Raw genomic sequence first — 10,684 nt, 5'->3', positions numbered from 1 at the left:
GTGGTGGTAGCTGAGGTGTGCAGCCTACTGGGTCATAGGAATAGTCAGTCTTAACAGAAGGCAGAGTGAAATATATGCGCGAATGCCTGCGAGAACCAGCAGCCATTTGGAATACTTTTTTTTTTTTTTAAAGTTTCTACAGAGGGCTCTCAGATATTTTTCTTACTAATTGCATACATTTTGGCCTTGGAGTCTGAAATTCGTATTTTCCTAAATGACTCAGACAGCCGTTGAACAACATTAATGACCATTAATTCTCACTCTGAATGGATGCCTTTTACGTGCTAGACTGGATCAAGCACAGGACATCAAAAATGAAAAATACTTAGTTCCCATTTTCATTGAGGAAATAGACCTATAAACAGCTAATTACAATACAGTGAAATTAAATGCAATGATAGTGATGTTAAACCTCCAGAGAGGAGTGATAGATAACCTAAGGTGGGTAGTGTTGGGGCCAGGGGAAGCTTCCTGGAACAGGTAACACCTTAAGGATGAGAGAATTGGAGATGAGTTGGGTAAAGGGGAAGATGAGCAGTACTGGCCACACTGACTCTCTACATGATTTCCCTTCCTGTCTACTTGGGTATGTAAAGCTCCTTGCATTATGTTGGCATTTAGAATCAGGTTTGAAAGCATCTGTGGAGGCAAAAAGTAAATCATAAGTGGGTTTAGAATCTTCGGGTGCTTAGTCATGACATGTTCAAAAGTAGAGATACAAGGGTGAATCTCAGAGCTAGTGCCATCAAATTCTTCAACCCCACCCATTCTCTGAGCTTAAGAAGTGAGTGGGAAGACAGAATTTGAATGAATAGTTTTTCCTATCAGAGGAAGCAGGACAAACAGCACTTAGGCTGGGATGGGTGGGCGGGCAGGCATGCAGTATCTGTGTAGAAGATGTGTTGCTTACTCAGAGAAGACCTGATATTCAAGAAAAAGTCAGCCAAAAATATGAGTCACTCATTAGACTCTTTGAAAGGTGGGACATGCCAAGGCAGGGAAGGCAAACAGACTCTTTTATTAACTTGGACTAGGATGTACCCTTAGATATAACATGTCTCTAGAAATGAAAAAAAATTCTCTAAAAAAACAGTACACACATATCCTTGACCCAATTAAAATATATCATATTTTAGAGAGAAGGCAGATAACACAGGGTTTGTCAAAGGAATGACTCAATAAGAATGCATGAAATATATTTGAATAGAGAGTTTCAAAAGGTTTTTTTTTTTTTTTTTTAAGTTTTATCTATTTAAGTAATCTCTATGCCCAACATGGGGCTCAAATTCATGACCCTGAGATTAAGAGTCCCAAGCTCTTCGGACTGAGCCAGCCAGGCGCCCCTCAAAGGTTGTTTTTAAACAGAGAACTTATTAAAGTCTATGAAATACACTTCAGAAAATTGATTTCTTGGAATGAATACTGCAAATGACTATTCAGAGACCATGAAGAGCAAGCTTTCAGATATACCCCTTGGCCACCAGTTACCCCGTGAAGGGTAAGGAGCGAGGGAGAGGTCAGTGCATCTTCGGGCCATCATGCCTCCACAGGAGGTTGAAGACTGGCTTCATGCTGTTTATGTAGAATTTCCAAGTTGGAGAAGGCCCTTCCCTTATCCAAAAGGCTTGGGTTCTTTGCCCACCTACCCTGGAAAGCAGGCTGTGGATTGTACCAGATGAAATATTAGCAGCTGACCTCTGAACCACATATTTAAATTCATTTCTGGTTTATTCTTTCCAAATAGCAATTGAGTTTGACTATTGTGTTCAGCCATCTGCAGCCCATGTTTATAATTGTTCGTGCTATCATTGTCTCTGAGATTTTCCCGGTTAATATTATTAAAGGGCGGATATATGATTTCCTGGGTGGTTCAGCTCACTCTTCTGGTCCGTTTTGATAAGGAAGTGCTTACCTGCTGCATCAAGGGGCTTTCACTGGCCTTTTGAATGTTTGCTTGTGAGGAAATAATATAGGAGCCAGAACCACTCTCCTGGTTGCCTTTCGGATAGAGAATTCTGTTTAATTTGCAAAAACTATTTATAAATTCGAACTATTAACTCAGCCTTTCTTGCTGGCCTTACAAAAGCAGCTCTTAGGAAATAAAGCATTTGGGACCCAGTGGGAAAGAGTCCAAGCTCATCCTGCCAAATCTCTTGAGTTATCCTGACTCCCACCTGAGAATTTGGGATTTTCTAATAAGAAGGGGAGGGAGAGATTGGCCCCATTTGGAACAGAGATGATAGAGAGTAAATAGATTTGTCTGTTTTTCAAAGATAATTGTGGTTATGAAACAAAGCTAAGTAGGTAGCAAAATCCTACGCAGATTACAAAAGACGTTCTACATCTCTGAGTTAGCACACGTAATTTTAGGCCCCGAAGCAATGTCTGGTGGACCAGTTGAACGTGCTAGGGCAATTGTTGAATGAATCCAAGAGAAGCCATGGTTGGAATTAGATCATGGATTATAGAATTCCTAGAACTGGAAAGGCCTTTAGAGATTTTCTAGGCAAACCCTTTTGCTTCACTGCTGAGGAAACCGGAGCTCAGAGAAGTGTGGCTATTTCAAGTGATTCTGAGCGTGGCTAAAGCCTAGGCTCCTGATCCTCTGTGCTGTGCTTTGATGTAGGGTCAATTGGACTTCAAGTAGTGGTCTGCTGCCTTCATTGTGGATGTTCTCCAGACCATGTCATGGGTGGCATGCGAGTCCTCACAGCTATTCCTGCTACTCAACGATCACAAAACATCTTGCTCTCATTTGTTTTGGCCACACCTCTCCTAGGAGGGCAACGTGCTCTGTATTGATGGATCCACAAAGCCCAGTTCTGCCATTAAGGAGGCTCAGGGGGAGCTTTGAGAGTCAGTTCCCAGGCTGGCGCTTTCCACCCCAAACTTTCTCATTTCCTGGGATTCTTTCTCAAGCTAAGGAGAAAAGTAGCCAGGTCTGGATTTCTGCTTTGCCGAAAAGTTGATAACATTTGCAGAAGTCTCGATCAGGTTAGTCAAACTCTCTGAGCTTTTGTTTCTTATATGTAAAAGAAAAATAATAATTCACAGGGTTTGTGACACACACAGTCCTGAGTGCAAGGGAGGCATTTAATATATGTTCTCTCTCTTGCTTGTATAATAAAATTTCTGAATATGCTGGCTTATGATTAGTTTAAGGAAAATTATTTTGACAGCTTTTTTTGTTTATGAAGATAACACATATTCATTGTAGAAAAATCAAACAATGTTGAATATTATGAAGTCCCCTGAATGCCTACCATTCAGATATAACTATTCTACATACTTCTACATTGGCCCAGTCATCTCTTTATGCATCTATGTCTATATTTGTATTTATAATTTTACATAAAATGAAATCATAATACAAAAACTCTTTTGCAATCTACTGGGCAAGAGGTCAATTCAAAGAAAATGCTAATAGATATTTTCTGCCAGATCTGGGGGCATTTTTAGTCCCAAATGTAGGATGCAGTGGATAACACAATTTCATCTCACAGATTAAAACTTTGCTATGACCTGTTTGGTAGTCTTCTCCCCAACTGTCCCTTTCCTCTATTCTCCCCAGTAGAGAGAGAATATACGATGTCATTTTTGGAGTTTTGCGAAAAATTTGCCAACCAGGGAAGTCTACTTTATCTTTTTTTTTTTTTTTTTACTTTTATTTATCTTAATAAAAGGCCGGGTGAATAAATGGTATCTATTGCTAATCCCCTTGCAGCCCCTTGAATCTCCTGAGTTTGACCCTTCCCCTGTTTTCCATAGGACTCACCCACAGGAGGACACAGACTCTTGTGTGCTTTAGCGCATTGGGTCTTGCTGACCGGTAGCTATGGGCAACCATTATTTTTGTTTAGACTAATCTCCCTGATGGCCCAGTGGCTTTCCCCATGAGATAGACAGAGTAACATTACCTATGCTCTATCCTTCACCTGCCTCCCAGCTTTGTCTGTTTTCTCTGTTTCTTTGAGCCTGTGCTAGTGGTGATCTGAGTGATAATTTAGCACCAGACATTAAGAAGGCACGCAGACCAATTCTGCCAAGAGTTTATAACCTAATGCTGCTATCTGCCCATTCACATCAGTACTCATTAGTAGAGAACACAACTAACTGAAAGTCTTTGGGTGTTGGGAGACTTGGATCCTACTGAGCAGATGCAAACCTTCAGTATTATAATCTTATGTAGGAGTATCACCCCAGCATGGAAAGGTTCTCACTTATGAAGGGAGGATGTTAATATTCATGTGGTCCCAGCCCACCAAGATAATGTAAACAAGGCCTTTCTTACACTTTGAGATCCTGTGATTAGAGTTAGCAATTTCAAAGTAACATTTCCAGGCTGTTTTGTGTTTTGCCGTAATTGGGCCAAACTCTCTCCCAGAGTCTCTGTGAGTTCAGAGCTTCTTCCCAGTCTCCCTTCTCCTCACCGCAGGAATCTGCACTGATTAATTAGTGCCAGATGTATTGGGGTAGTTTTGTTCGAGAGCTTTCATCTAGGAAGAGGTGGGTTGAGTACACCCACTTGTTTCCCACCGTCTACAGAAGGAGCAGCTTTTAACTATGAGTCTGAGGCAGGGCTTTGAACTATGACCTAAAGATGAAAGGCTCATCACCAATCTTATCTGCTCATCAAAGACCAGGCAGCGGGGGTGATATGCAATCGAGGTTCACTGGCACCTCTAATGCCTGCCCTGACAGAGTTCTGCCAGGGCCTGTTGTGGAGATGAAGACATTATGGGGCCACATGGGTGGTTCTAGAACTTCTGACCTTCTTGTGCCAAGTTTCTATCATAACTTAAGATTATCTAGACATGTTCTCATTAGGAGCAATGGTTAATTTGAAGGAAATATAATATCCTTAAGTTAGAATTTTGCTTTTTTGAGCTTCTTCTCCAAGAGAAAGCTTCTAATTTATGTGGCCTCTGACATCCAAGGAGGATATGTGTGTGTGTGTGTGTGTGTGTGTGTGTGTGTGTGTGTGTTCATTCTCATTCACTGATTATTTTAAGCTTTATCCCTATAGATTGAGAATTACTGCATAAGATGATAAGATGTTCTGGGTGAGCAAGGAGGGAAGTAGAAGGCATAATTCTGCAGGAAAATGAAATGGACTTGCCATATATTTGTATTCATGTGTGCTCATAAATGGATAACCTGGAATTTCTATTTCTAAATTCTGAAGGAAATCCATGACTAACATGTCTTATCTATGACCGAAAGATTGGTGCTACTTTTTTTTTTTTTTTTAAGATTTTGTTTATTTACTTGTCAAAGAGAGAGAGCACAAGCAGGGGGAGTGGCAGGCAGAGGGAGAAGCAGGCTTTCCGCAGAGCAGGGAGCCCGATGCGGGGCTTGATCCCAGGACCCTGGGATTATGACCTGAGCCGAAGGCAAACTCTTAACTGACTGAGCCACCCAGGCATCCCTTGGTGCTACTTTATAATTAAATAATGAGAATGAGTAGATGAGTGATGATGAGGAAGCTGAATTTGACTGGGACACATTTGAATTTCTGTTGTGCTCCTCCTTTCTTGGTTAGCAGAGAGGCTAAAAAGAAGTTACCCAGGGTTCAAGAGAGGAGAGCTAGGTTTTCCCAGAAAATGTGGACAGAAGTTTCTTTGTGTGCTAGGTATTTTCCATTTTTCTCTCCAGGTCTACTCACCATCTTTCTCCACCCACTGACTACATTGGAGGCTCCTTTGCCCTATGTCTTTTAGTGGGTTTGACAATAGGAGGCATCTATGGTATGTAGAGGCCAGGAAGGGAGTAAGTCAGGATATTTATTCTCTTGATTCCCTTCCTGCTAGGTTGCTGTGGGTTGTCTGTGTCTATCTACCTATGACCATAGCTCCTGTTGGAAAGTCCCTCCTCTCTCCAGACTAAGACGGATGCTTCCTCCTCTTGCCCTTTCAGCTACATGGTAGTAAGAGCTCCCTGTTGTTGCTAGACCTGAGGCTGGTTTCCTTACACTCTATCCCTCTTTGTAAATAATCCATTTATTAGACTTTCCTCTGTTACCATGTTTGATGTGCCATCTTTTTCTTCATGGGTCCGGACCATTATACTTGATGAATATTTTATCCTTTGATGACAAAGAACAGAAGCTTATACACACTAGCTCAAGTACAAAGTGAATTTACTGAAAGGACACAGAGGAGGTAAGGGACATATACCAAATCATCTGGAAAGTCAGTTTCCAAAACCATTTCTTCAGTCTTTGGTGGCACTCTGCCTTTTCTTATCTCTGCTTCTTCTGTAAATCTGCTTGCTTCTACTGCTTTCTACATATTGGCATTCTCTCTTCTGTCTCATAAATTATTGTTTTTTTTAAATTTGTTTGGCCATGGTATAAACTCTGGCTTTGACCCTATTTAACCTTTTAGTCAGGGAGTCCCTACCATTTACCTGTTTCTCAGTGTCCTATTTCCCATATCCCAAGAGAGAGAATCAGAGAGGCCCAGTTTGAGTTAGGTCCATTTACGGTCCATTCAGGTGTGGTGGAGGACAGAGGTACACAGGACTGTTCTTTCCAGGGATGTGAACTTTCTTTCTTTCAAGAAAGGTGTGTGGTTGGGGATAACTGCTAGCATCTCTACATAGTACAGTGAGTCAGTCTTGTGAAGAGTATCTAATTCAAATTCCAGGTGAGAGTATTGGCTAATTTAGTCCTTATGTCATTTGGAAAGGCAGTTTATCTGCTTCATTCTTTAAAAATTTCAGTGGAAAGACATTTGATAATTCCAGAAACCTTGGAAGAGAGCTCTGCTGATGATTTTTTTAACCCCTTATATCTAACCTGCTATGGACTTTGCTCATTTATTTCTAATTTCCTGCCTTTAACGGTAACCACTGCACTGTTCAATGTGACACTAATGGAATCCTTCTTGGTGACTATGATAGAAAGTGATTAATGAGATACAGAAACAATCCTGATCTTTCTTTAAGATAAACATTATGTCCTTGCCACCACAGCTGCTGCCATGACCAAGATGGCTGGGAGACCCACTGCCTACCTCAAGGATGCCTGGGCCAAGGAGATGGTGCTGGTCGCATCCTTCACCATTGGGGGGCTCACTATAATTCTGCCCTCCTCAGCCCCTTCACCAAATATACCATGATGATTAAACAAGCCACAGCCTACAACTATCCAGTGCCCCTCCAAGATGATGGGAACATGCCCCACATGCCCAGCCACCCCCAGGACCTCCAGGGCCCAAGATTGGAGTGGCTGAAGAAATTGTGAGCATCTCTGGTGACATGGAGGAGGCCCCCTCCCCTGTGGCCAATAACATATGAAAAGTGACTCCAGGTGAAAAGAAAAAGGTAACCATTATATCATACTTGGGAGTGAGCCTGTATTAAAATCAGGTTTTCAGTCCCCACTTAAATATGAGAAGAAAACCAAAGATTACAAAACATCTGAGGAAAGCCTCTAACATTTGAGAGAGAAAGAGGGAGATAGAGAGAGAGGGAGAGGGAAGGAAACAGAAACAAAGCAACTTGGAAGAAACAGAGATTAAACAGAAGAAGAAAAATTTAAAAATTAAGGTGTATCATTAATATGGAGAATGAGAGAAGACATGGCCTGCATGAAATAAGAATACTATTTATACATGAAATAAGAAAGAATACTATTTAAAAAGGAATATTCAGTGGATAAAAAATAGACTCCTAAAATTTAAAAATGTAACAGCAAAAATGAAAAACTTGGTGCAAAGATGGAAGATAAGGTTGAGTAGATCTCCCTGAAATAAAGCAAAAATAGAAGGAGATGGAAAATAGAGGATGAGATATTAATAAAAATAATTTTTAAGGACAGTTTGAGAGATCGAACATCTGAATAATGAAAGTTCCTGAAGAAGGAAATAGAGAAGATGGAGAGGAGAAATTCATCAACTAAACAATTCAAGAGAAATTTCTCTGGAAGGGCATAAGCTTCCAGACTGAAAGGGTTCATTAAGGACCCTCAAAATGGATGAAAATAGACCCACATCAAGGGCTCTTCATTATGAGATTTCAGAATATTGATGACAAAGGAGATCCTACAAGCTTTTAGAAGGACAACAAGTAAGTCACATAAAGGATTGGGATCAGAATGGCTTTTGACTTCTCAAAAGCAAAATTAGAATGTAGGGAACAATAGAGCAATATGCTTCCAAATTATTACCAACCCAAAATTTGATACCCATTCAAAGGATCAGTTAGATATGTGGGGGGAATCTTCAGACGTACTAATTCTCAAAACTATTTCCTTCCCACATACCTTTTTTTAGGAAGTGACTGGTAGATGTGTTCCATGAAAATAAAGGTGTAAACTAAGAAAAAGCTAGATATGAGACACAGGAAGCTGGGAGCAAAAGGAATCCACAGGACAGTGAAGGGAGACACCAGGAAGACAGTGAGTGTACCAGGCATAGAGGTATGGAACAGATTAGAAAGTTCCTGAACACACTTCTTCAGGAAGATGAAATTAATAGACTATCCCATGTGTTGGAAGTCTTGAGAAGAGATTTAGACAACTGTCAAAGATAGGTATTAAATTAATGATAAGTACATAGAAAATGAAATAAATGAAGATAATAAGGCAATTATTAATTCCAGGGAAAATAAAAAGTTGCACAGGAAAGGAAAAATAATTACAGTTATTACATGTGAATAGTATTTATATAGTAATGATACTATAAACTCCAAATATTGCTCTATCTAAAATTACAAAACTATAATTATTTTGGGAAGATGAAAAGATGGGAAAGGTGCATGAGTACAGTGAGATGGAGAAAAGAAAAAGAATAAAATCTTTAAATTTTACTATAATAGGAGGTCAATAAATGTAAGACTGGAAGAGAAACACAACTAAGCAGTAGATTTACAAAACTGTTATTTAAAGACTTAGAGACCAATTTCATTTAATTGGTGAAAAGTCATGAAAATACCTCATGAAAGGGGGATATGGGGCTGAGGGAGATAAGAAACTACCATTTTTTTTTGTAATAAGCCTTGTAGAATTATTTGACTATTAACTTTAAACATGCATGTTTATCTGATTAAAAAATATTAAAAAAACCAATAAAAAGAAAACTAATTAAATAATTAAAAATACGCACACACCCCAGACAGCCATTGCTAAGCAATTGGAATTGGTGAACAAAGCGAAGGCATCCTTATTTGGGCAATATGAAAACCATAAGGGCAGGAAAATCATTTTTATGAATATTATTAGAGCATTGATTATTTTGAAGAAATGGATTGTGGAGTTGGCTCATTAGCATTGACGCCCATCACCACAAGGTGTGTGGGGCACAAGCTTGATCTTTTCATTGTGGGCAGCAAGGTGACAGGCCAGGTCAAAAGGCAAGGGACTGTCATTCCAGCTAAGAGGAGTAGACTTCAGGTGTAGATAGATGAGAGGTCAATTTCAGGGTGATCAGCCAAGACAAGTATTAGAGATCTAGGCAGGTAGAATCCAAAGGCTGGGCGGTCAGAGATAGGAAGAGGGGTAACAGAGGGCAGATCTCAACTCTGCTTAGTCCTAAGGGGAGGGGATTTGGGCCTTGTAGACTATTTCATATTGCTTGCTAGGCATAGGTGTAGCCCAAAGCAGCTGGAAGCCTATAGATACCCTCATCTGTTTGCTCTGTGCTCTTCCTCTCTTTGACCGTTACCGCTGAATTCCTTTGCCTTTCTCTGTATGCGTCACTTTTGGCTACATTCTTAGCCGTGCTCCGGAACCTGGGCCCAGTCCTCCATCAGCCGCTCCCTAACTTTGCATAGTCATCTGCTTACCTTCTGATGTTGGCAGCACAACTGGATTCTGTCTTTTACCTCAATTTTCCAACAACTGATACCTTGCCCCGAACTCTGGTCTCCCCTGACTAATCTGAGACCTGATCTCCTAAATGCAACCACATGGTAAATGTGCACACCACTTGGAGATACTTTGTTCCCAGCCAGGCAGAAAATCCGTGCCCCAGACCTTACTTTCACCTCTGGCCAAGGTGTTATTTGTATCTCATCTCCTTTTCCTAGTGTAGACGAAGCTTTTATACCCAGGGCTTTGCCGGTCTTTTAGTCCAATAAGGCTCAAGTCTTGGCCTTATTCCCACGCTAGGAATTTATTGAGCATTCACAGTCAACCTATTTGGAATCTTCCAAACACACTTTGCATGGTTTTCATGGATTACCTCAACTCCCTGAGGTTCTAGCTAGGATTACCAACACCATGTTCTAGAGGAAGAAACTGTATTTTAATGATAGGAGGGGACTTGTCCATGGTCAAAGTAAGAGAGCAGGGCAAGAATTCAAGCACAGGTCATATGGCTCCAGCTCTGGGCTGGGATTACAAGGCTCATTGCCCCTTGCAGTCTTGGTTTGAGCTCTAGGATCTACTTATTTTCCCAGGCCTGGCCTTATCTGACTCAACTTACCCTGCTTCCAAACCCTGGATCTGGTAGCAGGTGAATCCTGCTTCTGCTCAATGTGGAGGCTGATGTGCCAAGTTGTCTTCATGGAATTTGCTTCCATGAAGTTCCTAGGTGATTCTATTAGTCCCCATCATGGTCTCATGCCCCAGAGAAGTTCCCTAGGTTCTCAAAATGTGGTTCCTAGACCTGGGGTCATGGTCAGAGGGAGTCTGATAGGGTCAAGTCGTCACTTTGGCTGTTGTTGAATATGTTTAAATCAG

The 10,684-nt window shown here is 40.8% G+C and overlaps 1 pseudogene; it reads left to right on the top strand.

Moving 5' to 3' along the window:
* The first annotated feature begins 6,992 nt into the window (after positions 1-6,992).
* Positions 6,993-7,246, top strand: LOC118523123 (NADH dehydrogenase [ubiquinone] 1 alpha subcomplex subunit 3 pseudogene; annotated as a pseudogene).
* The last annotated feature ends 3,438 nt before the right edge of the window (positions 7,247-10,684 follow it).

This window comes from Halichoerus grypus, chromosome 8 (genome assembly GCF_964656455.1).
Source record: "Halichoerus grypus chromosome 8, mHalGry1.hap1.1, whole genome shotgun sequence".
Lineage (NCBI taxonomy): Eukaryota > Metazoa > Chordata > Mammalia > Carnivora > Phocidae > Halichoerus > Halichoerus grypus.
The sequence above is the reverse complement of the archived record's forward strand: the minus strand, read 5'-3'. Positions and strand labels throughout refer to the sequence as shown.